Below are 21,959 nucleotides of genomic sequence, written 5' to 3' on the forward strand. Positions count from 1 at the left end.
TTTTGTTGCCGCTCTTGATATAAAACTAAAAGAATGGGGTGTGTATATGTGTATATTGGTGTCTTGTCAGGGCTGCTGATAAAGTACTAATGCATATTGGAATTTTTAAACAATTGTTTTATTTTTGGTTGTCCCTTTCCTGTTTGTGGAAAACTTATTCCTCTACGTTATGTTGAAATTATAGCCAGAGCCACTGATTTACAATGACTGATTAAGTTTTTAATGCATGGGCTTCCAGATTTTTTAGCAGTGTTTTAGGGATCGCATTCTATAATTCTCCCAATTTACAAGGGTTGTTGTGATTGAATAAGTTAAATTCTCTTTTTATGACTTAGAATTCCAGAATTTTTACTGGTGTTTTAGGAATTGAATTCCTTCAATCCATTGTTTTTGATTAATTAGTGAGCTGACTATAGTACGAATGGGTTCAAGCAATGTCATTGCACCGTTGATCTGCAAATTTGAAGTTCATAGGACTTATTTGTTAAAAAAAAAATGTGGCAAAACTTCTTTATTTTGCATTGCACTGCAATATTTTCTTTGTTTGTGATGCAACTGCAACATAAATGATGGAAGAAATTGAGGACTTGGAGGCAAGGCTCTTATTCTAGTACTGTAATTCCCTTGAACCTCACGGGGCTTGCCTGAAGTAAAGTGGCAAAGTGTTGATTAAGTTTATATGATACATTTTTCAAGGCTCCACCAGCGAAGTGGAGTCTCACAAGCAGGGTCCATAGCCATGAATGCCTGATTTCCCATCTGGCGATTATTACAGGTACATAAATGAGGTCGTGCTATTGGCATGCTTGAGCCTACTTTACATTGAGTATTTAAAGGAGGTATCTTGTCTGCATTCCAAGCTGTGGCTGAGACTGCCTAAGCCATGCTGCTCAGCCATTTGAAATGGGTACTTCAAGCACGGCTCAAAGGTAATAAATGTCCTTATGTATGGAAGAGTGATTTTTCTTGCATTTTGTAAACATTTCTGCTGCATTTTTGTTCAAATGTACTAATTAATTTTTGCTGGGAACTCTACCATTAAAAAAAAAATCTCCCAATCTTTCAATACCTGACATTTAAATGGCACCATATGAAGTCATGAGCATGGGGTTCAAAATTTACCGGATGCTTTAAATGATAAAGAGGAGATCATGAGGTGCTATCAAATTCAAGTGCAATGACACCTGAGGTGTTCTAACCATACTCATTACTACCCTGGGACCCACATTCTAGTCTCCTTTACAGTACCTGAACTTGTCACAGGAGATATGTTTGTGCTGCCTCTGCTTCACAAATCAGATTGTCACTGCTGTACCACCTGCTGCAGGATGACACACACACAGCATCTGGAACAGGTTAGCGCAATATGAAGTTTTTATGTTACCAGATCCTTCCAAGCCACCCCAGGACATGTGCCAATCCAGCATTCTGCGGTGCACACCTGTGTCAAGCAGATGACACATGCTGTGTTTGCAAGGGGCATCACTTTAATCATTTTCCCCGTGGAAAGGGGCATCAGCTGACAGGACTCGGAGCTTTCTCTGGGTGGTATGCTTCCCTCGAGTGCGAGTTGTTGCAGATGGCACCCATGTGGGCATCAGAGTGGGGAATTTAAATTCAGTTAATTAAATAAATCTGGAATAAAAAGCTAGTATCAGTAATGGTAACCATGGGATTGTCGGAAAAACCCATCAGGTTCACTAATATCCTTTGGGAAGGAAATCTGCCGTCCTTACCCGGTCTGGCCTATATGTGACTCCAGACCCACAGCAATGTGGTTGACTTTTAACTGCCCTCTGAAATGGCCTAGCAAGTCACTCAGTTGTAACTAACCACTACGAAACATAATAAGAATGAAACCGGTCGGACTACCCGGCATCGGCACCGGCACCTGCAACAGCACACCCAGCCCAGTCGACCCTGCAAAGTCCTCCTCACCAACATCTGGGGACTTGTGCCAAAATTGGGAGAACTGTCCCACAGACTAGTCAAGCAACAGCCTGACAGTCATACACACAGAATCATACCCTTCAGCCAATGTCCCGAACTCCTCCATCACCATCCCTGGGTATGTCCTGTCCCACCGGCAGTACAGACCCACCAGGGGTGGTGGCACAGTGGTATATAGTCGGGAAGGAGTGGCCCTGGGAGTCCTCAACATTGACTCTGGACCCCATGATGTCTCATGGCTTCAGGTCAAGCTTGGGCAAGAAAATCTCCTGCTGATTACCACCTATTGCCCTCCCTCAGCTGATGAATCAGTACTCCTCCATGTTGAACACCACTTGGAAGAAGCACTGAGAGTAGCAAGGGCACAGAATGTACTCTGGGTGGGGGACTTCAATGTCCATCACCAAGAGTGGCTCGGTAGTACCAATACTGATCGAGCTGGCCGAGTCCTGAAGGACATAGCTGCCAGTCTGGGCCTGCGACAGGTGGTGAGAGAACCAACAGGAGGGAAAAACTTACTTGACCTCGTCCTCACCAAGCTACCTGTTGCAGATGCATCTGTCCATGACAGCATTGGTGGCAGTGACCACTGCACAGTCATACTGAGGACACCCTCCATCGTGTTGTGTGGCACTACCACCGTGCTAAATGGGATAGATTCAGAACAGACTTCGCAGCTCAAAACTGGGCATCCATGAGGTGCTGTGCGCCATCAGCAGCAGCAGAATTGTATTCCACCACAATCTAACCTCATGGCCTGGCATATCCCTCACTCTACCATTACCATCAAGCCATGGAACCAACCCTGGTTCAACAAGGAGTGTAGAAGAGCATGTCAGGAGCAACACCAGGTGTACCTAAAAATGAGGTCCCAACCTGGGGAAGCTGCAACACAGGATTACATGCATGCTAAAAAACAGAAGCAGCATGCTATAGACAGGGCTAAGCGATCCCACAATCAACGGATCAGATCAAAGCTCTGTTGTCTTGCCACATCTAGTCGTGAATGGTGGTGGACCATTAAACAACTAACGGGAGGAGGAGTCTCCATGAATATCCCCATCCTCAATGATAGTGGAGCCCAGCACGTGATTGCAAAAGACAAGGCTGAAGCGTTTGCAACCATCTTTAGCCAGAAGTGCCGAGTGGATGATCAATATCGGCCTACTCCTGAGGTCCCCAGCATCACAGAAGCCAGTCTTTAGCCAATTTGATTCACTCCACGTGATATCAAGAAATGGCTGAGCGCACCGGATACAGCAAAGGCTATGGGCCCTGACAACATCCCGGCTGTTGTGCTGAAGTCTTGTGCTCCAGAACTAGCCGTGCCTCCAGCCAAGCTGTTCCAGTACGGCTACAACACTGGCATCTATCTGACAAAGTAGAAAACTGCCCAGGTATGTCCTGTCCACAAAAAGCAGGACAAATCCAATCCGGCCAATTACCGCCCCATCAGTCTACTCTCAATCATCAGCAAAATGATGGAAGATAACATCGATAGTTCTATTAGGCGGCACTTACTCACCAATAACCTGCTCACTGATGCCTAGTTTGGATTCTGCCAAGACCACTCTGCTCCCGACCTCATTACAGCCTTGGTCCAAACATGGACAAAGGAGCTGAATTCCAGAGGTGAGCTGAGATTGACTGCCCTAGACATCGAGGCAGCATTTGACCAAGTGTGGCATCAAGAAGCCCTAGTAAAACTGAAGTCAATGGGAATCTGAGGGGAAAACTCTCCACTGGCTGGAGTCATACCTAGCATTAAGCAAGATAGTTGTGGTGGTTGAAGGTCAGTCATCACAGCCCCAGGACATCGCTGCAGGAGTTCCTCAGGGCAGTGTCCTAGGCCCAACCATTTTCAGCTGCTTCATCAATGACCTTCGCTCCAACATAACGTCAGAAATAGTGATGTTCGCTGATGACTGCACAGTGTTCAGTGCCATTCACTACTCCTCAGATAATGAAGCAGTCCATGCCTGCATGCAACAAGACCTGGACGAGGTTCAGGCTTGGGCTGATAAGTGGCAGGTAACATTTGCGCTACAGAAGTGCCAGGCAATGACTATCTCCAACAAGCGAGATCCAACCACCACCCCATGACATTCAACAACATTACTATCGCTGAATCCCCCACCATCAACATCCTGGGGGTCACTATTGACCAGAAACTTAACTGGACCAGCCACATAAATACTGTGACAACAAGAGCAGGCCAGAGGCTAGGTATTCTGTGGCGAGTGTCTCACCTCCTGACTCCCCAAAGCCTTTCCACCATCTACAAGGCACAAGTCAGGAGTGTGATGGAATACTCTCCACTTGCCTGGATGAGTGCAGCTCCAACAACACTCAAGAAGCTCAACACCATCCAGGACAAAGCAGCCCGCTTGATTGGCACCCCATCCACGACCTTAAACATTCACTCCCTCCACCACTGGCATACCGTGGCTGCAGTGAGTACCATCTACAAGATGCACTGCAGCAACTCGCCAAGGCTTCTTCGGCAGCACCTTCCAAACCCGCGATCTCATCCACCTAGAAGGTATGGGGCAGTAGGCGCATGGGAACACCACTACCTCCACGTTCCCCTCCAAGTTCCCTTCCAAGTCACACACCATCCTGACTTAGAAGTATATTGCCGATCCTTCATCGTTGCTGGGTCAAAATCCTGGAACTCGCTACCAAACAGCACTATGGGAGTACCTTCACTACACGCACTTCGGCGGTTCAAGGCGGCGGCTCACCACCACCTTCTCAAGGGCAATTAGGGATGGGCAATAAATGCTGGCCTTGCCAGCGATGCCCACATTCCATAAACGATTAAAAAAAAAAAAAATATTATATGCATAGGCATTGGCCTTTTACGTAGGTAGGTTGAAGAAACTTTGTCAGTTTACTTTAGGCAGTTGTTAATTTCCAAATGAGACAACCCTGTAGGTAAATTCATTATTTAACAGGTTGGCAAATTGGCCAGGAGGCTGCAATAGTTTAGCTGTAATCTCTAGCATATTGGCTATGGTAGCAATTTACTATTTATATATCTTTATTATTTATATATATAAACGGATACTTCTTTCTGTCTGTCCTTCTGTCTGTCTGTGCTTCTTTCTGTCTGTCCTTCTGTCTGTCTGTCCTTCTGTCTGTCTGTCCTCAGGTGTGCGTCTGTCCGGCTATGCGCTCGAAAGTTACAGAGCGTACCTACGCGTGCGTTACGTCGAAAGAAAGCTTACCTTTCCGAAACGGTGGTAAGCGTATTTACGTTCCGGCCGGACGAAAATCGCGCCCGCGGTTTCCCAAAAACCTTCAACATTCCGCTCATTAGCATCTCATTATCCGCTCATTAGCGACAGAGTGACCTCGAGGTCGACCAATCGTACGCCGGGTTGCTCGCGCGTGCGGCCGGACCCCGCTACGGTCGAGTGACGGGACGATTGACCAATCCTACGCATTGGTGACCTGACGGTCGACCAATGGGTGCGTGTGTGGGTGGGCCTTATCGTTCTGAACCGAGGTGAGTAGCCGCCATCTTGCTTCCATTCTTTTTCCTGCTTTCTGCGTCTTTCTTTTCAAATATACATTTCCAGCAAAATAAAATTGCTTTTATTAAATTGTTTAAAAAAAAACTTCATTCATTTGTAAAATATTTTCTCTAACCTGAAGATTCTTTTTCCTACCTTTCCCCGTTTTTGTTAGGCCTCAAAGCCTGGGCCTTTCTTGCCCAGCCAGGCCCGAGCTAGGTAATTGTCCCACGGCTTCTGCTAAGCTCCTCACCACCCGCCCCCCGGGGTGTCACGTTACCCGGGGCAACGGCGTCAGCCACGAGGGTCAGGGTGCGCGCGCAGCAGGAGCAGCTGAGACGAGGCGTCTCTCTCTGTTCCCCGCTCGGCTTGGGCGGGGGGGGGCTCTCGAGAGTGCGGATCTCGGGCGGGGCTTGGTGAGGGGGAAGGGTTACCCCGGCAACCGGGCCCGCCGGCCGTCTCTCACAGCCACAATCGGCGGACTTCAAGCCAGCTCGGCCGGGGGGGCGGGGCTCGGAGAGCGGGGCTCTCGGGAGTGCGGGGCGGGCGGGGCTCGGAGAGCGGGGCTCTCGGGAGTGCGGGACGGCGCGGCGCGGCCGGTGCTCGGGAGGACGGGGGCTCGGAAGGGGGGGGAAGGGTTACCCTGGCAACCGTGCGTGGCCGTCTCTCAGCCTCAAGCCGGCTCACGCCTGTTCTCGGGGCTTGGCTCCATTTGCGGCCGCGGGCCACTCGCCCTCTCTCCTTCCCTCTGTCTCCCCCCCGCCCCTCCCCCCACCCGCCCCCTACCCCCCGCCCCCTACCCCCCGCCCCCTACCCCCCGCCCCCTCCCCCCCGCCCCCTCCCCCCGCCCCCCCGCCTCCTCCCCCCCCCCGCCTCCTCCCCCCCCCGCCCCCTTCCCCCCCACCCCTTCCCCCCCCACCCCCTTCTCTCCCCCACTCCCCCCTTCTCACCCCCCTTCTCTCCCCCGCTCCTCCCTCCCCCCTCCTCGCCCCCCTTCTCTCCCCCCCTTCTCTCCCCCCTTCTCTCCCCCCCTTCTCTCCCCCCTTCTCTCCCCCCCTTCTCTCCCCCCCTTCTCTCCCCCCCTTCTCTCCCCCCTCCTCCCCCCCCTCCTCTCCCCCCTCCTCTCCCCCCTCCTCTCCCCCCTCCTCTCCCCCTCCTCTCCCCCCTCCTCTCCCCCCCTCCTCTCCCCCCCCTTCTCTCCCCCAGTCGCGCTCTCTCTTTCCCCCCAGTCGCGCTCTCTCTTTCCCCAGTCGCGCTCTCTCTTTCCCCCAGTCGCGCTCTTCTCTCTTTCCCTCCAGTCGCGCTCTCTCTTTCCCCCCAGTCGCGCTCTCTCTTTCCCCCCAGTCGCGCTCTCTCTTTCCCCCAGTCGCGCTCTCTCTTTCCCCCAGTCGCGCTCTCTCTTTCCCCCCAGTCGCGCTCTCTCTTTCCCCCCAGTCGCGCTCTCTCTTTCCCCCAGTCGCGCTCTTCTCTTTCCCCCAGTCGCGCTCTCTCTTTCCCCCAGTCGCGCTCTCTCTTTCCCCCCAGTCGCGCTCTCTCTTTCCCCCCAGTCGCGCTCTCTCTTTCCCCCAGTCGCGCTCTCTCTTTCCCCCCAGTCGCGCTCTCTCTTTCCCCCCAGTCGCGCTCTCTCTTTCCCCCCAGTCGCGGCTCTCTCTTTCCCCCCAGTCGCGCTCTCTCTTTCCCCCAGTCGCGCTCTCTCTTTCCCCCCAGTCGCGCTCTCTCTTTCCCCCCAGTCGCGCTCTCTCTTTCCCCAGTCGCGCTCTCTTTCCCCCAGTCGCGCTCTCTCTTTCCCCCCAGTCGCGCTCTCTCTTTCCCCCCAGTCGCGCTCTCTCTTTCCCCCCAGTCGCGCTCTCTCTTTCCCCCCAGTCGCGCTCTCTCTTTCCCCCCAGTCGCGCTCTCTCTTTCCCCCAGTCGCTCTCTCTTCCCCAGTCGCGCTCTCTCTTTCCCCCAGTCGCGCTCTCTCTTCCCCCCAGTCGCGCTCTCTCTTCCCCCAGTCGCGCTCTCTCTTTCCCCCCAGTCGCGCTCTCTCTTCCCCCAGTCGCGCTCTCTCTTCCCCCAGTCGCGCTCTCTCTTTCCCCCAGTCGCGCTCTCTCTTTCCCCCCAGTCGCGCTCTCTCTTTCCCCCCAGTCGCGCTCTCTCTTTCCCCCAGTCGCGCTCTCTCTTTCCCCCCAGTCGCGCTCTCTCTTTCCCCCCAGTCGCGCTCTCTCTTTCCCCCCAGTCGCGCTCTCTCTTCCCCCAGTCGCGCTCTCTCTTTCCCCCCAGTCGCGCTCTCTCTTTCCCCCCAGTCGCGCTCTCTCTTTCCCCCAGTCGCGCTCTCTCTTCCCCCCAGTCGCGCGCTGCTCTTTCCCCCCAGTCGCGCTCGCTCTTCCCCCCCCAGTCGCGCTCAGCTCTTCCCCCCCAGTCGCGCTCGCTCTTCCCCCCAGTCGCGCGCGCTCTTCCCCCCAGTCGCGCGCGCTCTTCCCCCCCAGTCGCGCGCAGCTCTTCCCCCCCAGTCGCGCGCGCTCTTCCCCCCCAGTCGCGCGCGCTCTTCCCCCCAGTCGCGCAGCTCTTCCCCCCCAGTCGCGCGCAGCTCTTCCCCCCCAGTCGCGCGCGCTCTTCCCCCCCAGTCGCGCGCGCTCTTCCCCCCCAGTCGCGCGCGCTCTTCCCCCCCAGTCGCGCGCGCTCTTCCCCCCAGTCGCGCGCGCTCTTCCCCCCCAGTCGCGCGCGCTCTTCCCCCCCAGTCGCGCGCGCTCTTCCCCCCCAGTCGCGCGCGCTCTTCCCCCCAGTCGCGCGCGCTCTTCCCCCCCAGTCGCGCGCGCTCTTCCCCCCCAGTCGCGCGCGCTCTTCCCCCCCAGTCGCGCGCAGCTCTTCCCCCCCAGTCGCGCGCGCTCTTCCCCCCCAGTCGCGCGCGCTCTTCCCCCCAGTCGCGCGCGCTCTTCCCCCCCAGTCGCGCGCGCTCTTCCCCCCCAGTCGCGCGCAGCTCTTCCCCCCCAGTCGCGCGCGCTCTTCCCCCCCAGTCGCGCGCGCTCTTCCCCCCCAGTCGCGCGCGCTCTTCCCCCCAGTCGCGCGCGCTCTTCCCCCCCAGTCGCGCGCGCTCTTCCCCCCCAGTCGCGCGCGCTCTTCCCCCCCCAGTCGCGCGCGCTCTTCCCCCCCAGTCGCGCGCGCTCTTCCCCCCCAGTCGCGCGCGCTCTTCCCCCCCAGTCGCGCGCGCTCTTCCCCCCCAGTCGCGCGCGCTCTTCCCCCCCAGTCGCGCGCGCTCTTCCCCCCCAGTCGCGCGCGCTCTTCCCCCCCAGTCGCGCGCGCTCTTCCCCCCAGTCGCGCGCGCTCTTCCCCCCAGTCGCGCGCGCTCTTCCCCCCCAGTCGCGCGCGCTCTTCCCCCCCAGTCGCGCGCGCTTCTCCCCCCAGTCGCGCGCGCTCTTCCCCCCCAGTCGCGCGCGCTCTTCCCCCCCAGTCGCGCGCGCTCTTCCCCCCCAGTCGCGCGCGCTCTTCCCCCCCAGTCGCGCGCGCTCTTCCCCCCCAGTCGCGCGCGCTCTTCCCCCCCCAGTCGCGCGCGCTCTTCCCCCCCCCCAGTCGCGCGCGCTCTTCCCCCCCCCCAGTCGCGCGCGCTCTTCCCCCCCCCCAGTCGCGCGCGCTCTTCCCCCCCAGTCGCGCGCGCTCTTCCCCCCCAGTCGCGCGCGCTCTTCCCCCCCAGTCGCGCGCGCTCTTCCCCCCCCCAGTCGCGCGCGCTCTTCCCCCCCCAGTCGCGCGCGCTCCTCCCCCCCCCAGTCGCGCGCGCTCTTCCCCCCCAGTCGCGCGCTCTCTTCCCCCCAGTCGCGCTCTCCCTTTCGCCCCCCCCAGTCGCTCTCCTCCCCCCCCAGTCGCTCTCTCTCTTTCCCCCCCCCCAGTCGCGCTCTCTCTTTCCCCCCCGCCCCCCCCCAGTCGCTCTCTCTCTTCCCCCCCCCCCCCAGTCGCTCTCTCTCTCTCTCTTCCAACAACAACATGCCCTCGAAAAAGCCTCGGCACCGCCGGGCACTCCAGCTAGTTGTCAATAAAAGAAATGTGCAGGCAGAAGGTAGGGTTTGACACTGTCATTTACCTATTTGTATACAAAATGAGAGAATATAAGCCTTCCAGTTATATTGTGTGTTCGCTTTCTGTCCGAAGTGATTAAGATAAGAGTTGCCTTCAAGTTGTCTGCTAGAAGATGCTGAGTTTGCAAAATGAAGCATTAGAGAAAGCACTTGAACAGAAGGATCTGGATACCATTAAAGCAATCAGCAACATAAATCTTATCCTGTGATGTGTCAATGAATGGGAACCATTTATAATAATTCATGACTCAATTCAGCACTTTCCTTTTCAGATATTGAAGCTTGTGGATAGATTAATACACAAGCCTATATAGCTCCATTATAAGAATATGAAGGATACTTGAATGGTTTTAATTTATCTATGTTTATAGATCTATTAATTACTTGAATTGTTACTGTAGATTCTGTCGGATCTGATCATATATAATTACTTATTCGAAATACAGCGCCTTTAGTCAATGTTCAGTTGAGCCATTCAGACCAGGTTACGGGACAATAGAGTGGAAGTATTTAAAATTATGAAAGAATGGGACAGGGTAGTTGGTAGCCGACTGTTTCCAATCATTGAGGAATCTGGAATGAGGGCTGATAGATGCAAGATTAAATGTGAGATTTAGAACATAGTGCAAGAGAAATTCTTTATACATAGAATTGTGAGGCTGTGGAATTCAGTTCCAGGGTTAATAGTTGAAGCAGAAACTGGCAACATTCAGAATTGGATAGGTGGATGAAGGAATAGGAGAACAAGGTTTGTGATTGGGAGAAATTGTGTGGAGAATAAACACCAACATGACTGGTTGAACTAAATACAGGAAACTTTGTGCTATCCGGCACCGACGGGACCGAGCTGTTGCCGTCCCATCAAAACTGCCGGACAAACCAGCGCTAATGTTGAAACATACGGAGATTTTGAGCTCCATATCTGGCAACAAACCCTGTTGCTTCTAAACAGTCGGCCGTACCTTGCAAGCGTCTCTGTAGCTTAGCAACAGCTTCAGCGAGACCTTGCAGAGCCTGACTGGTGAAAAAAAAGCAACAAAAAGAAAAAAAAACTAACGAAACGGCTCCTGATTTTTGCCGGTGGCGCGAGCATTCTGGACAGTTAACCTCCGGATAAACCAAAGTTTCCTGTAGCCTATTTCCATGTTGTAGCTTCTATGTATTATATTTGATTCCCTGCTGGGTGCTGAGTTATTTGATCTAAATTGGCCAGGTGGTAAGGCCCCTATTATTGGTCTCGGTACCTCTGGATTAGGGAAAATCAGCCAAGTCCTCCATCCAGCAAGGAGTCAGTGCCTTCAGGAAGAAAGGGAATCAAATTAGCAAGGACAAAATGCATCACTTCTTTGTTTTGTTTAGTTCAGATTTTCATCAGTTTTGGAACTGTATAGGATTTTTCCTCCTAAATTAATAATACATTACTGGTATTAACTGGTGAATTCCCCATTAAAAAAAACTATTGGATGTTAAGCTGGCCCAGGCACATGTAACATTGGCACACTAATGTACTGAACCACAGTCTGAAGTTCAAGGTTGAGAGTTCCAAGATGTCACATTGTTTAGAGAGATGTTTGTTGATAGATAGACAAAATCAGAGGGTGAGTGACCTCCTAGGATGAGAATATCCAACCTTTTGGAACACTGAATAGGCTGCCAGCTTTTAATTCAGAAATTATTTGGCCCTAGCATAGTGTGAAATTGAGGTCACCTACATTCTCCCATATTCACCTTCAAGTCAACTTCCTGTGCATATCTGAAGTACCAAAATAAACATTCTATGGGAATGTAGTTAGGACAGTTCCTGTAAAAGATCAATATCTGGTGATTGACCTTGCAAATGATGCAACAACAAAAGCATCAAACTGTTTCATTTTAGTAGTCTGTTTTTGTAATATTTATAAAGAAAACCTTTTTGTAGTTAATGCATTATACTTTTTATAAAATCACCAATAGGTTGTTATTTAATTTCTGCTGTATCTTGTAATTTGATATTTATACAGCACTGAGATAATGGCCCAGAAATTCGGGTCGGAGGCTTCCCGTGGGTGCAAACCCCCGACCTGCACTTACCTAGCGCGCCGGCCACTGAGCTGTGGGCCTGCAAGGGATTCCGATCCTGGGCCTCCTCCAACTGCCGGCGCGCAGTGCTTATGTATCCCAGGGGCGCAGTTAGTTCGATGCGTCCCCTGGGATCACGTGGGCCATGGAGAGCCAATGGTAGCAGGGAATGCTTCATTCATAAGTTTGATGGGAAGAGCTATCAAACGTATAAATACTATAAGCCCCAAAACATCACTAAAATTTCAAATAATTTTTTTTTTTAAATCACATTTTAAAAATAACTATAAATTACAAGAAATAACTATTTTAAACAATAATTTAAATTTTTGAAAACATTAATTACATTTTCTAATGGGGCTAAAAATGAACTTGCCTTTCTTTAAAGTATTTAAAAATAATAAACCTGTGGAAAAAATGTTTTAATTTTAATTAATTCACCACTTACCTTGCTAAAAGCAGGCCTTGCGCCTGCTTTTTTAAAGTGTAACTGCTGGAGACTTACCCTCCCGGAAAAACCTGGAAAAAAAACGTAAGTTCAACGCGCACGCGCTGCCTCTCCGGCGCACGCGTTCGACCACTGAACCCCTTCTTTCAGGGGAACCGGAAGTGCCGGTTTCCCGCGCTTGCGCAGTGCGTGCACAAAACCAGCACTTCCATTGGGCCTACGGGTGAGTACCCCGTGCGTACTCATACGTGGAGACCCGAATTTCTGGGCCAATATTCTGTGTCTTGGAAAAGCAGAAAAATATATGTAATATAAGTTTTTTTTTCTTTTTTGCAGTACATTATAATTTTACAAGATTTATGCAATCACCAAATTAATTTTGGTTGTGTTTAGTGTTTTAAGACTGGAGGAAAAACTGACGCACTAGCAATTCGCTCCTGTCCACCACAAGCCTGGCCTACCTCCCTGCTTATTCAGATCCACAGAGGAAAAAATTGTAACCACCCCCACACACCTCTGAAATTTTTAAATTTATTTTTAATTATAAAACAGCAGATAAAATCTTCAGCTAAATAAGCTACATTCAAAGAGCTGCATGCTGCTTGGGAGACACTGGCTATATTGAAGTTTCTATGAAAGCTCAAATTATTCAGGAGTTGGAGTTGAATCCAACATGGGTCTGAGAGGTTTCTAATAGACCAACAGTGGTGGGGTCTGGCAAGAAAGAGGAGCAGCAGCAGCAGCAGAATTTGACAGGAATGGAACCAGGAAAACAATTGAAAATTTGAAAATCACTCCATTCCACTTCTACAGTGCTTTGCCCACTCAAACTGCTGCCTCAGCAGATGTCGTTCCTATACAGCCATGGTGGAGTGGAGCAATTTATTTGGACTGTGAAACTAGGCCAAATTGTTTGAAGCTGTACTAGGCTGGAAGAAATGGCCGGTTGGGGCACAGATCGAATGCCAATGATACTGGGGCTATTTGCAGAGCACAGTGCCCTGCAGACTATCTTTGCTGGGGAATGGTGCTGGAGATGGTGGGGGGTGGTAGAGAGAACATGGAAAGCACTATAGAGAGCATCCTGACAAACTGTATCACGGTATGGTACGGCAGCTGTAGCTCCCATGACCGGAAAGCCCTGCAGCGGGTAGTCAAAACTGCCCAACGCATTACCGGCACCCGGCTACCGACCATAGAACATATATATCAGAAACGCTGCCTACGGAGGGCACGGTCCATCATCAAAGACCCTACCCACCCCAGCCACAGTCTGTTCACCCTCCTACCATCTGGAAGATGCTACAGATGCATTCGCACCCGTACGACCAGATTTAGGAACAGCTTCTTTCCCAGGGCTGTCATCCTACTGAACTCCACAAATAAACACTAAAGCCTGCACATCTGCCGATGCACTTTATTATGGTCATATTTATGCTAATATATATGCACAAATGTATGTTGAAATGTTTAAGTGTCCTAATCCAAATTGTACACTCTCGGGAGCCGCAAGCCTACATTTCGTTGTACTGCACTTGTGCACTAACAGTGACAATAAAAGTTGATTTGATTGATTTGATTTGATTGATGCTGTAGTGCAGTAAAGCTGACCACCTGCTGCTGTGGTATTTCCTTCCCACAGCTGCAGTACTTCAGTTGTTTGATTGGCGGAGGAAGTGCTGAATGTGCATGGGAGGAATACCTCGCGGGGAAATCCGACAATCAGTGTTTTTAACTAGAAACATTTGGTCAAAGTTTTTGGATTCTTAATATAACAGGTACTTGAAAAATAAGGTAGTTGATCAGGCTTTGTTTTGCTATACCTTGGTTACTTGTGACTTCAGCCCTGAACCCATGTCATGTTCGATATCGTATTGATACTGTAGACTCGGAGATATGTGCATCCATAATATTTTATTTAGGTCATTACAACACTGGAATAAACTTGTTTGTTTTCCTGAATAGATGCATTTTACTGCGTTAAATCACCATAATTTAACTGATGGAGAATTTTCCTAGTTGGTGGACTATTGTTAACTGCTGCAAACCCTCCAACTCCAGCTCTCAATTTGGGATTTATGAAGACACATTTCGGATACCAGTTGATCTCCTGATGTTGTGAAATCCATTTAATTTATATTGTGGCATAGATTCTGTATTGCAGGTGGTAACAGGGAATTTTGTGAGAGAATTTAATTTCTGGTTCTGGATCTTCCCCAATGTCAGACAAGGAGCTTTCAGTGTGCAAGTGTGTTTTAGTGCTCAGCCCACTCTTGGATGAAAGCGTTTTTATATTTGGTATCTCTGGAGACAACGCAAAACCCATCTCAATAATACAGATTTGAGGCTGCTGTCAACAGTAGTGGTGTTAATGTAAGTTGGAAGTGAGATATTTTTAATGTCTTTGACCTACTGGCAACTTCAGTCGGAAGAAAATCACAAAGCTGCAAGCCCATTAATTAAACAGCGTCAATTGTTACTGAGGATTAAAGTACTCTGTACTTTTATTTGTAAACAATGATTATAAAAATTGATCAACTTTATGATTTTGAGGATACTCAGTTATAATTATTATGGCAGCAGAGGACTGTTACTGTAAATCAATGTTGTCTGATACAGGATTGTTAAGTTGTTAAGTTACTTTAGTTCCTAGCAAAGTCAAGCAAACAGCCTCGACAGCAAACTGCTATATTACATGCATGATGACCATTGGGCAATGTTTGGTTACGTCAGATCAGAACTTCTTTGTACTGCATTCTAAACTTCTGCAATATGTTTCCCAAATTAATTTTTGTAGTGAAGATGAAGGATGTCCGCTCTGGGGAGTGGAATACTATTATCAGAACAATACATTTACTGCCACGACATAGAGCTGCCTCAATGTTACAGTTTTTCATTTCTCTTAGTTTTAATCTGAAACTTTTATATGTGTAACAAAATTAGTAACATGTGTTTGGTGATCAGTAACATTACATCACCAATTATGTCTGTGTTCACTATCCTACCAAATTGCCTACAAGTTAGTTTAATGGCGATCATGCTTCTCTAAGGCTCAGAATGACTTGAAAATATTTACCATATGGCCACATAACTTGTTCATTTATTTTGGATCCTAATGGCCACTTACATTACAGCTTATTGTGTGTTTTATTTTATATTACAACAGTATAGCTGACTATTATGAAATTGCTCAATGTTCAGAATTTGTTTTTTTTTTAATAAAATGTTGGTTACAAAATTTCTGAAATTTCACATGTAATGTCACAATTGATAGAATCTTGTGATTCTACAGGCACTTGTTTTAAGCTGCATTTACATTATACTGCTCCCACCAGTGGCAGTCCTGATTACAGCAGGAGCATTGCAAGTTAAATGAGGCAGAGTTGCTGGCTTTGGTTGAGAGGAAATTTTTCCCCCCCCTATCCCACAAGGAACAGGAGCTAGCAGTAAGTTAAATGGCTGCTACATGCCGGCCAGTTTGTTAGCTTTGGGCAGGCTGAACGTTTAGCTGGCCCATGCAGGCAGTAATAGACTTTTTCTATCACTGGCCCTTATGGACATTCCCCAGTCAATGGGGATGATCAATCAATAAGAAATTAAATTTGCTATTCCTAAATTTCGAACAAATGTGCCAGTTTGCTCTGTGCCGATGTTTTTGCATGGCTGCTGGTGCTGTGAAATCACTTATAATGTAAACACAGTGAATTCCACAGCACTGGAAGGAAACATATATGGAACCACTTTTGTTCAAAATGTTTCTGTTTAATAAATTTGGGTGGACCACATAAAGGGTAGTGGAAATCTGGAACTCTCACCCGCAAAAGGCTGTAGATGCTGCGTCAATTGAAACTTTCAAGACTGAGATCAATAGATTAAAAAAAATTTGTTCCAGGGATGTGGGCGTCGCCATCAGTTATTGCCCATCCCTAATTGCCCTTGAGAAGGTGGTCATGAGCCGCCGCCTTGAACTGCTGCAGTCCGTGTGGTGAAGGTGCTCCCACAGTGCTGTTGGGGAGAGAGTTCCAGGATTTTGACCCAGCGACGATGAAGGAACGGTAATATATTTCCAAGTCAGGATGGTGTGCGACTTGGAGGGGAACTTAGATATGATGGTGTTCCCATGCGCCTACTGCCCTTGTCCTTCTAGGTGGTAGAGGTTGCAGGTTTGGGAGGTGCCGTCAAAGAAGCCCTGGCGAGTTGCTGAGTGGATTTTGTAGATGTTACTGCAGCCACGGTACAGTGTTGGGGTGTGTGGATGTTTAAGGTGGTGGATGGGGTGCCAATCAAATAGGCTGCTTTGTCCTGGATGGTGTCGAGCTTCTTCAGTGTTGTTTGAACTGCACACATGCAGCCAAGTGGAGAGTATTCCATCACATTCCTGACTTGTGCCTTGTAGATGGTGGAAAGGCTTTGGGGAGTCAGGAGGTGAGACACTCGCCGCTGAATACTCCGCCTCTGACCTGCTCTTGTAGCCACACTATTTATATGGCTGGTCCAGTTAAGTTTCTGGTCAATAGAGACCCCCAGAATGTTAATGGTGGGGTGTCGGCTATGGTAATGCTGTTGAATGTCAAGGGGTAGTGGTTAGGCTCTCTTGTTGGAGATAGTCATTGCCTGGCACTTCTGTGGCACGAATGTTACTTGCCACTCATCAGCCCAAGCCTGAATGTCGTCCGATCTTGCGGGCATAGACAGCTTCATTATCTGAGGAGTTGTGAATGGAACTGAACACTGTGCAATCATCAGTGAACATCCCCACTTCTGACCTTATGATGGAGGGAAGGCCATTGATGAAGCAGCTGAAGATGGTTGGGCCTAGGACACTGCCCGGAGGAACTCCTGCAGTGATGTCCTGGGGCTGAGTTGTTTGGCCTCCAACAACCACAACCATCTTCCTTTGTGCTAGGTATGACTCCAGCCAGTGGAGAGTTTTCCCCCTGATTTCCATTGACTTCAATTTTACTCAGGCTCCTTGATGTCACACTCGGTCAAATGCTGCCTTGATGTCGAGGGCAGTCACTCTCATTCTCACCTCTGGACCAAGGCTGTAATGAGATTTGGAGCTGAGTGGTCCTGATGGAACCCAAACTGAGCATCGGTGCGCAGGCTATTGGTGAGTAAGTGCCTTTGATAGCACTGTCGACGACACCTTCCATCACTTTGTTGATGATTGAGAGTAGAATGATGGGCCGTAATTGGCTGGATTGGATTTGTCCTGCTTTTTGTGGATAGGACACACCCGGGCAGTTTTCCACATTGTTGGGTAGATGCCAGTGTTGTAGCTGTGCTGGAACACCATGGCTAGAGGCGGGACTGGTTCTAGAACACAAGTCTTCAGCACGACAGCCGGGATGTTGTTGGGGCCCATGTGAATCGAATTGGCTGAAGATGGGCTTCTGTGGTGGTGGTGACCTCAGGAGGCGGCCAATATGGATCATCCACTCGGCACTTCTGGCAGAAGATGGTTGCAAACGCTTCAGCCTTGTCTTTTGCACTTGCGTGCTGGGTTGTGCCATCATTGAGGATGGGGATGTTCATGGTGCCTCCTCCTCCTGTTAGTTGTATAATTATCCACCACCATGCTCTTCCACACTCCTCATTGAACCAGGGTTGGTCCCCCCCCTGCTTGATGGTAATGGTAGAGTGAGGGATATGCCGGGCCATGAGGTTACAGATTGTGATGGAATACAATTCTGCTGCTGCTGATGGCTCACAGCGCCTCATGATGCCCAGTTTTGAGCTGCTAGATCTGTCCTGAATCTATCCCATTTAGCATGATGGAGGGTGTCCTCCGTGTGAAGATGGGATTTCGTCTCCACAAGGACTGTGTGGTGGTCACTGCTGCCAATACGGCCATGGACAGATGCACCTGCGACAGGTAGATTGGTGAGGACGAGGTCAAATAGGGTTTTGCCCTCGTGTTAGCTTTCTCACCACCTGCCCAGTTTGGCAGCTATTTCCTTCAGGCAGGACTCGGCCAGCTTGGTCAGTAGTGGGCCTACTGAGCCACTCTTGGCGAGGGATATTGAAGTCCCCTACCCAGAGTACATTCTGTGCCCTTGCTGCCCTCAATGCTTCTTCCAAGTGGTGTTGAACATGGAGAAGTACTAATTCATCAGCTGAGGGAGGGTGGTAGGTGGTAATCAGCAGGAGGTTTCCTTGCCCATACTCGATCTGAATCCATGAGACTTCATGGAGTACTCCAAGGGCCACTCCCTCCTGACTGTATACCATGGTGCTGCCACCTCTGGTGGGTCTGTTCTGCTGCTGGGCCAGGACAGGATGGCGATGGAGGAGCCTGGGTCATTGGCTGAAAGGTATGATTCTGTGACTATGACTGTGTCGGGCTGTTGCTTGACTAGTCTGTGGGACAGCTCTCCCAGATGTTAGTGAGGACGACTTTCAGGGTCAGCTGGGCTGGGTGTGATTTTTGTCATGCCCAAAGCCGGTGACTAGGTCGATTCCGGGTGGTCAGTCCAGTTTTATTTTTATTATTATTGTGTTTCGTAGCGGTTAGTTACAATTAAGTGGCTTGCTAGGCCATTTCAGAGAGCAGTTATGAGTCAACCACTTTGCTGTGGGTCTGGAGTCACAAATAGGCCAGACCAGGTAAGGACGGCAGATTTCCTTCCTTAAAGGACAGTAGTGAACCAGATGGGCTTTTCTGACAACCATTTCATGGTCACCATTACTGATACTAGCTTTTTATTCAAGATTTAGTTAATTGAATTTAATTTCCCCAGCTGCCGATAGGATTTAAACTCACGTCTCCGGATCATTAGTCCAGGCTTCTGGATTACTAGTCCAGTAACATAACCACTATACTACTATACCCGATTTTTGTTAGTTAAGGGTATTGATGGATGTGGAGGAAAGGCGGGTAAATGGAGTCGAAATACAGATCAGTCATGAATTGAATGCTGGAACAGGCTTGAGGTGCTGAATGGGCTACTCCTGTTCCTATGAAAGGACCATTTGAAAATTGTAAATGCCATGCAATCAGTTCAATGATGAAAAACATTGAGAAATCAGTACTTGTATCTATAGAATAAATGAAAATGTGCGCAGTGGAGAAAGATATTTGTATTAACAGAGAGAAGATGTTACGCAGCAAGTTGAGCCTAAGCTAATTAGATGGTGGTTCTGATAAATAGATTAACACTGGCTACTGTGTGAGTTGCCTGGACCTTGCACTGGGACTCAGTGGATCTGGCTACCTTCTGTCAGCTGTGGCTCAGTTGGCAGCACCCTTGCCTCCGAGTCAGAAAGTTGTGGGTTCAAATCCCACTCCAGAGACTTGAGCACAAAAATCTAGGCTGACACTCCAGTGCAGTACTGAGGGAATGCTGCACTGTCGGAGGTGCCGTCTTTCAGTTGAGACGTTAAACTGAGTCTGTTCCCTCAGGTGGACATAAGATCCCATGGCACTATTTCAAAGAAGAGCAGGGGAGTTATCCCCAGTGTCCTGGCCAATATTTATTCCTCAATCAACATCACTAAAACAGATTATCTGGTCATTATCACATTACTGTTGTTGGGAGCTTGCTGTGCGCAACTTGGCTGCCGCGTATCCTATATTACAACAGGGACTACACTTCAAAAAGTATTCTTTGGCTGTAAAACGCTTTGGGACATCCGGTGGTCGTGAAAGGCGCTATATAAATGCAAGTCTTTTTTTCTTTCTGTCACATGAATTAATAGGATTTTCTTTTCTGGCTGTTAATTTGATTTTTAAAACAAAAATGTTGATCTTTTAAATTTATGATTGAAGAATAATGTAGAAATGATGCATGGTTATGTTGCAGCCTTTGTTGCAAGCTTCTTCCAAATGAAAAACTCCCTACATTGAAAACTTTGTCCATTTGTGCTGAATTATAGATTGTAGACTTCAAAAATCACTATCATCAATTGGTTGTGACTGATTAATGTGAGAAACGTTGATTGTTCACATAGCCTTATGAAAGAATATTTGTCAGTAACAACAGCGACTACACTTCTGAAGTTAACTGATGGTTGCAAAGCACTTCGGGGACATCCTGGGGATGTGAAAGGCACTGCATAAATGCAGTATATTAGCTGGATTTTATATATCCCCATAGTATGTACTGCTAACAGTTAATATAATCTTGCTGAATTCCGCAAGAATCTAATGTGTGGCTCTTAATTTAACAGTTCAGAAGACATTTAACGGAATGTCAATATTAAGTGAAGATCATTGAATAAAAAGGTTCATCAAAGTGGATCGATAAGGTTAAAAAAAAGTAATAACTGCAGTTGCTGAAAATCTGAAATAAAAGTATAATATGCTAGAAACAAACAAGTCAGACAGAACTGTGGAGAAAACAGCAGAGTAGTGCGCACCCTTCGTCAGAACTGGAGGATATTACAGAGGGACAGCAGGAAAGAGAAGGGACAACACGCGCATGCACATACAGAATGACCTGTGAAGTAAAGTGAAAAGTGAAGTGAAAAACAGGAAATGGTTTAATGGCTTAAGTGATTTAAGTGATATTAGCATGAGACAGTAAGAGGCAGAATGAGAGGTTGGGGATGAGGCAGGTGGAAATGGAAGCTTAAAAAACTTAACAACGTGGAGTAGGCTCCAGGAGCCTTGGAGAAGAAAATAGCAGGTTGACAGCTAGAGTGTGGACCATTCCACCAGCATAATGTTCCAATGGAGGGTTCTCCCCCTCCTCCAAATGTTAGCACACCCACCTCTTTGCCAGCACTTCTTGCCTAAGAGAAAGTGGGAGTTATTAATGGAGTGACGCCTGCCAACGATCGGAAACTGCGGCGTGGCGTTCTTCGCATGAGCGGCTTCCGGTTTCGCTATGTCACACCGTGCGACACGATTGAAAATATTTGCGCAAATGACGGTGCGGTTTGGCATCAAGTGAAATGTCGGTCAGGTCCCTCTGACACCAAAACTGCGTTGGATTGAGCTGAGGGCCAATGCGTGAGGAATCCTCTGTTTTTGCTGCGAAAGGAACACCTGGAAAGCCTTAGCCGCCAAGAATTGCCCATCGCTGCAATCAACCGTGCAAAGCAATGCAACCCATCAAGCAGGACAAAATAAGTCCCTGTTGCCTGCCCATGCGAGGATCAATCCGGCTGTTGGGGGGTGGGGGGTGGGGGCGGGGGGGAGGAGGAGCGAGGTACCGGCTGTGGGGGGTGGTGGGGGCGGGGGGGGAGGAGGAGCGAGGTACCGGCTGTGGGGGGTGGTGGGGGCGGGGGGGGAGGAGGAGCGAGGTACCGGCTGTGGGGGGTGGGGGGTGGGGAGGAGGAGCGAGGTCCCGGCTGTGGGGGGTGGGGGGGGAGGAGGAGCGAAGTCCCGGCGTGTGGGGGGGGGGGGGGGGGAGGGAGGAGAGTGACGTCTCGTGGGAAGGGGCGGGGGAGTGACGTCTCGTGGGAAGGGGCGGGGGAGTGACGTCTCGTGGGAAGGGGCGGGGGAGTGACGTCTCGTGGGAAGGGGCGGGGGAGTGACGTCTCGTGGGAAGGGGCGGGGGAGTGACGTCTCGTGGGAAGGGGCGGGGGAGTGACGTCTCGTGGGAAGGGGCGGGGGAGTGACGTCTCGTGGGAAGGGGCGGGGGAGTGACGTCTCGTGGGAAGGGGCGGGGGAGTGACGTCTCGTGGGAAGGGGCGGGGGAGTGACGTCTCGTGGGAAGGGGCGGGGGAGTGACGTCTCGTGGGAAGGGGCGGGGGAGTGACGTCTCGTGGGAAGGGGCGGGGGAGTGACGTCTCGTGGGAAGGGGCGGGGGAGTGACGTCTCGTGGGAAGGGGCGGGGGAGTGACGTCTCGTGGGAAGGGGCGGGGGAGTGACGTCTCGTGGGAAGGGGCGGGGGAGTGACGTCTCGTGGGAAGGGGCGGGGGAGTGACGTCTCGTGGGAAGGGGCGGGGGAGTGACGTCTCGTGGGAAGGGGCGGGGGAGTGACGTCTCGT

The 21,959-nt window shown here is 50.1% G+C and overlaps 1 protein-coding gene across 5 annotated transcripts in view; it reads left to right on the forward strand.

The window, feature by feature from the left end:
- Positions 1 to 21,959, forward strand: part of LOC147117613 (triple functional domain protein) — an 862,300-nt gene that overhangs the window by 316,543 nt on the left and 523,798 nt on the right. The window lies entirely within an intron of this gene.

This window comes from Somniosus microcephalus, chromosome 5, assembly GCF_052327205.1.
Source record: "Somniosus microcephalus isolate GS21.2 chromosome 5, FLI_Smic_1.0, whole genome shotgun sequence".
Taxonomy (NCBI): Eukaryota; Metazoa; Chordata; class Chondrichthyes; order Squaliformes; family Somniosidae; genus Somniosus; species Somniosus microcephalus.